At 42.0% G+C, this 6,525-nt stretch overlaps 1 non-coding gene across 1 annotated transcript; it reads left to right on the forward strand.

Annotated features, from left to right (window-relative positions):
* The first annotated feature begins 742 nt into the window (after positions 1–742).
* Positions 743–815, forward strand: TRNAR-UCU (transfer RNA arginine (anticodon UCU)). The gene has a single exon. It is a non-coding gene; the product is annotated as a tRNA-Arg (tRNA).
* Positions 816–6,525: the final 5,710 nt, after the last annotated feature.

Consider the following 6,525-nt stretch of genomic DNA (forward strand, 5'->3'; position numbering starts at 1 on the left):
AAGGTCATATTCTGAATGTTACGTTTTAATGTACACTAATTCATCAAGATAATTCTCATTTTCCACTGGATGTGAATAGTAAACATTATCTATGACACATACACACAAAAAATGGACACAAAGACCTGAAGGAGGAAGAGAAAAAAGGAAACCTAAGAGAAGGAGGAGAAGAAATAAAATGAAACGAAGTAGGAGTGGCTTACAGATGGTAGAGAAGTTGCATCATGAAGAAAGGCAAGCACAGAGAGGCAGAAGCTTAAACCCATGCACCTTTATTTGCTCACCATTATGGAACTTTCTCCCCAGCTTTCAGTTTTTCTCTCCTTCAACTCCTTTGGCCTCTGCCTCCCGAGGCTGCAAGAAAGGTGTACATACAACACAATGCAGAGGCATACAAAGAAGAGTAGTAGGAGTGTTGCTTCGAGAAAAATAGACGCAGGTGGGTAAACAAGAAACAAAGGACACTTGGTAAAAATTAAGCCATCTGAGTGTAGCAATGCTATCTGAAAAGCAACAGCGCTTTGTCTAGGTGACCAACTCTGTTTCTGAAAATCTAAAGAGACCAAAGACAAGATAAAAGGAAGGGAAATTCTCCTAGTGATTATAACATCTGTTTGAAACAGAATCTCTTGGCAAGCAGGAAAATTCCAAGGAAGCTATTTGGGGACTAGGACATGAAACATAAAACCAATTGGCCTACCTAAAACGCACGTTAGGTAGTCATGAAAACTTGGGACGACCTGCCTGAGTAGCTCAGTTGGTAGAGCATCAGACTTCTAACCTGAGGGTCCTGTGTTCAAGTCCCTGTGCAGGCATTCTCCTCGTTTTACCCTTCTTATTTCTCTTAGAATTCTATTGACATTCTGCTTCCACTTGGGGAAACCCATCCCTGACATTTACTATAGGCACCTTCATTCCTTTCTTCCTGTTTTGCTCAAAAAGAAACGGAATAGGGCAAAGAGAGCAGAAAAAGGACAAAGTGCTCAATTAGTAGCCAAATATTGGCGGTTTGTACCCACGGAGAGCTGCCTCAGAAGACAGGCTTGGTAATCTGCTCCTGAAAGGTAAAAGCCTAGAAAACAGTATGGAGCAGTTCTACACTGACCACAAGGGGTCAATAAAAGTCGAGGCAGCCCAATCCTTCCAAATGAGATGAAGGTTTCTGAAAACAAACATTGTTGCTACTGTTCCTCATCTTTTGTTATTTACACTCTTCGTTTGAATGCCCTAAGTGAGGGTCTCTAACAAAAGAACTCCATTAAGAGACTCAGATCGCCAAGTACTCAACACTTGCACTCACAGCAAGTAGTCATTTGGAGGGGAGGAAAGCGAAAGGAGAAGAGAAAGCTAGGAGGGTCGAACTCAGCTGCAGAACCTCCCTTAAAATCGCCTCTCCCTTAAAATCCCACAATGCCAGTGTCTAGGGCTGCAAAGATTCTAACCACACAATCAGAGATGTAGAGCTTCTTGGGGGAAGGGGGAGGTGAAGGGCCGGCTGGCCACAGGGGGTCCCTGATCCAGGCACCGACCTGAGGTGAATAGCGTTAGGGCTCCAGGGAACCACCGCTGTGCCCTCTACTCACCCAAGACCTAGTTTCAAGCACAGTAGCTTATATACTCGCAAAGACAGTAAAGTGTTCTCGTCTCTAATCTGGCCCTTGCACCCTGCGGTGACTCCCCGTGCTCACCTCCCCGTCCCTCGGTGGAATCCCGGCTGGGGCGCTCAGAGGGCCTGGCCGGTTGGCTGTGAGTCTCAAAGCGGCTCTGCCTCCCAGAATGTTCTCGCGGGACTGTAGAAGAGCTGTGGGAGTCAGTGCACTGCAGCAGGGCTCGGCGCCCCTAGGACACACGGTGACTGAAACCTCTGAGGGGATAGGTGGGGGGAGCGAGGCAGGAAAGGGGACACCCAGGAGCCCCGCCCAAACCACCTGGGTGAGGTGAGAGCGGGTAGAAAGTGTGCTCTTTAATAGATTTTTTTCTTCGGCTGTCTTTATGCTTTGTGATATCCGGGTATCATAAAGAGGCAGCAAAAGATGTGAAACTTAGGTTTCTGGTGTCCCTGCTTGATGGACCAAAAACCAAACTTGTTGCCGCCGAGATAATGTGAAAGTCTCATCCCTCACTCTCCCACAACCTTCCGGGTCACCGATTTCCTCCTTGCACCACCCACCCACCAAGCATAATTTCTTGGGCATTCTCTCAGAGATATTATTTCCTCCACTTTTTATACAAATAAGGAAATACCAAATACATCCCACTGCATCTTGGTTTTTTCACTTCGTGGATGTTGTAGTGATTTCCAAATCAATACAGAAACAGCTTCTTCCTTCTTTGCTTGGCGTTTAGGACACAGAAGCTGCAGCGAAAGAAGGCAAGAGCAGGACACAGCCCTAGCCCCCTGCAACAATCTCGGCGGGGACCCATCCAGTACACACAAGCTACACATGCCTCTGCAATCTGAGATAAAACAGCGCCCTCTGCACAAGACAAGTGATTTTGTCTAACTTGCAGGTGGATCTAACAGCTCCTCCTTTTGAAAGAACTCTCTCCTAACTATCTGATCCCTCCTCCCTCTGCCTCAGCCAGCTGCATTAACAGTTGATTTCCCTGGGCCTGAAATAGGGCCTGCTGTGCTCCCTGAGCCATTCTCCTGGCCTTGGAGCATCATAAGTCACATGATTACACTGCTGCTGGCATGTTTCTATGTGATGTACAAGAGAGAACTAAATATGAGGCTATACACAATCTGTCTGAAATGAAAAGAAAAATATAATTGTTACTGTTTACAAAATTTATAAAACAGCATCAATTTCATTGAGTACCCTGCCTGTTCACTTCCACCAGCGTGCTTGCATTTCCTTGTGTCCTGTCTGCTTGGCATCTATGGGTCTTTGCTTTGGAAACTGGTGCCCGTTTTGCTGCTGCCCTAAGCACACGCTTGCCATGTTTATTGGGTAATCGGTTCCTGGTCCTTTAGGTATAAACTGAAGGTAATGGCATGCTGGGAGCCAGGCTGCAAGGGCGGCCCCTCTGCACCCACTGCCCCCAGCATAAACATCGAAGAATTCCTGAAAAGTCAGGAATATCTCTGTCATCTGTGCTATGTTTCTGTTTCATTTTCAGCCTGTGTATAGCAGAATGTATAAGCATAAAATTCCATTATAGATTTAGGGACCTTTGGAGGGGGGCGTCCTACTCATAATCCCCTGGTGAAATCCCGGGAGGGACAGCCCGTGTATTACCTGGGGATCAACATGAAATTGTCTTAGGGGGAAAACGAATAGCTCAACTATGGAAAACAAAAACAGGATGGTGGAATCCTGGTGCTTACCGAGGCCCTTTTGTGATTAAACCACCACCCACACATGATCCCATAAAAGTGGAAAAACAATATTTTGAATTTCTATTGGCAAGAAATTGGGATTATGACGCTGATTGGAGACCATATAGAGTAGAAGGAAGTTTTATTACTCCAAAACCGGCTTGGGGGTGTAGAGATTGGGCTAATTGTCCTTGGCATAATCGTGGACAATATGATGTAACCCAAAGTGGCTGGACTTCAAGAACTTGGCCACCCTGGACAAGATGGACAAAGCCTATGTGGCAATGGTTTTGCAAAAAGATTAATTGTTATAAAAACTGTGGAAGGTATTGCAAGATTAAGCATAAGTGTAAAGCAGTATGAAGTCAATTGTTACTTTGTGTAAAAATAAATCAACAAAATGTTCTCTTCAATTAAACAAAAACTCATTGTATTTGTGTGCGTATGCGGAACTGTACTATGTGTCACTTGGAAAATTATGTCTCTGGAAAATGATGTTATCTATGATGATTATATCTTGTACTGCCCCTTTGTTGATCATGCGATGTTATGCTTATGTAAGCTTATGATATAAAAGACCATGTAAAAAATAAAGAAGAGGCTTTTTTTTTCTGCAGAATGAAAATATAAGACACACTACGTCTCTTTCTTTTTCGCCAAACTCTACCCTTCCTCTGGTGACCCTGTTCTTTGCTGAGGCTGGCCCCCGGCAATGGCAGAGATGCATTCTTTCTGAAGACTCTGGTGGAAAATTCATTCCTTGACTTTTATGGCTTCTAGAGGCCACCAACATTGTTTGGCTCATGGATGGATCACTCTAACCTCTGCTTCTGTTGTCTCATTTCCTTTTCTGACTCTGGCCCTCAAGTCATCTTCTTATAAGGGACCTGTGATTATATTGGGTCCACCCAAGAAATCCAGATTAATTTTTCCATGGCAATATCGTTAGCTTAATCAAATCTGCAAAGGCTCTTTTGCAGTATAAGCTAACATATCACAGTTTTTGGATATTACGACATGGAAATCTTCACTGAGGCATTATTACACCTACCACATCTGCCCTCTGGTCTCCAAACGTTCACACCTGTCCCACATGCAAAAACATGCACTTTGTCTCAATATCCCTCCAAATCTTAATCCATTATAGTACTAACTCAATGTCCTAAATCTCATCAGCTCAAAAGTCCTAAATTTTTCATTTAAATTCCCTAAATTAGGTATAGGTGAGGCTCTGGGTATAATGCATCCTGAGATACAATTTCCCCGTATCTGTGAATCTGTGAAATTCAAGAAACAAGTTATCTGCTCCCAAGAATACAGTGGTGGGACAGGTATAAGATTACAGTTAAAGACATGCCAATTAAAAATGGATGAAATTGAAAGAAAAGAAAAGAAAGGAGCCATTGGTCCCAAGAAATGTCTAAATCTAGCCAGGCAAAAAACATTAGCTTTCAAGGCCGGAATTAATGTTCTGTGGTTTGATGGTTCTGCCATCGGAGTCATCCTTTCATTTTCGTAAAGGTAGCATGTATTTACAGCCAAGTGCTTTCATCAGCCTGTTTTCGGTCTGATGACTATTAGGAGTGTGAGACAGGGATTGAGGGGTACGTGATTTATTGAGCAAGTCATCTTCAGGATGGGAAAGGAAAGTAGCCAAGCAATAATATGTTCTTAGGTAAAGTCTGGGTTTGGCCTAACCCACGTCATTATGAGTTGGAATCGACTCATTGGCAATGGGTTTGGGTATTTTGTTTGTTCTATGTGAAAGGGGCACTGGGGTATAAATCACATAGCAGAGTTGTCTTTGCGTCAACGGGTTTGAGCTTTTGCATTTTCCACCTCCTCCAATAAGAAGTTTTTTTTATTTTTTCCAGTCAGTCATCGGCTGCTACTGGGAGTGGAGTGGTGGTATAATCTACTAGGTATAACCAAGGACAATTCACTGGAGAAGGTCTCAGGGGGATAAACCCTTGGGAGTTTGGGTGCAGTGGCTGTAAAAAGAAAGTGGAAAATAAAGGAGCTGAAGGGGTACTAAGATCATGTACTATCGTGAAAGAATTAGATGAGTGGAGTATACACTAGGTTTGTAATTTTATATCTGAAGTGTGAATGTTCCATATGTCATCTCTTAATTTAGGAAAAAGAACAGATTTTATTTGTTTGCTAGTATAAATCACTTATTTTGTTTTAATGCTTGGAACTTTTATCTTTAGATTTTAGATAATATTCAGTGTTTTTCAAAGAATTAAGTACTTGGCACAAAACGATTGTTCAAAAATAAGAAGAATAAGAATAATGATAAAAATGAGATCTCTAGGTGGTACATTTGGTTTGTACTGAACTGGCTATCTGCTTTCATAAAGTTTCCAGCCTAGAAAATCCTATGGAGCAGTTCTACACTGTAGTACATGGAGTTACCATGAGTTGGAATGGACTCCTTGGCAACTATCATCAACAACAATGATAATGAACTTTAATGCTTATTTATGTGCCAGATACCTTTCTAAACCATTTTATGTATATTTACTCATCCAGTCCTCCCATCAACTCTATTACATAGGCTTATTACTATTTCCATTTTACATATTGGAAATTGAGGCCCAGAAAGCTAAAGCATTTTGCCAAAGTTCCCTGAGCTATTAAGAAGAGCAGCTGAGGGATGAATACAGGCAGTGTGACCTAGTTCAACACGGTCCACTCAAAATGGACAGAGGTGAAGTCTAGACATACTTCAGGGACAATTTTCTAATTACAAGCAACCCCAGCTTACAAAATTCCAACTTACATACAAGTTGTGGTAGTGGACCATCCTTCGTAAAGCCTATTATATTAAAAATTGGGAGTATGTACAATGTTTCAAAACAACAAACAGGTTCAACTTTGGAATTTGCATTAACATATATTATTATTACTGTATAATTATGTTAAAGATGTTTTAGTGTATCTGGAAGTGTTTAATGTTTTTTACACATAGAAAGGTACCCTACATACTGTAGTATATACTAAGACAAACATTTGACTAAAGGACATTAGATATGAACCTACCTAACTGTTGCGATTTACATACCAATGTGTTTCTACCTTAATAACAAATGTACCGCTACATCAAATTGATACATAAGTTTCTAATCCTCGAAGTAAGGTAGAAAACAGTTCCTAGACAGGCACCAGTCTGCAAACCACAATTTGAACAGGACTAACGG

Source organism: Elephas maximus, chromosome 1 (genome assembly GCF_024166365.1).
Source record: "Elephas maximus indicus isolate mEleMax1 chromosome 1, mEleMax1 primary haplotype, whole genome shotgun sequence".
In the NCBI taxonomy this organism is placed as follows: Eukaryota; Metazoa; Chordata; class Mammalia; order Proboscidea; family Elephantidae; genus Elephas; species Elephas maximus.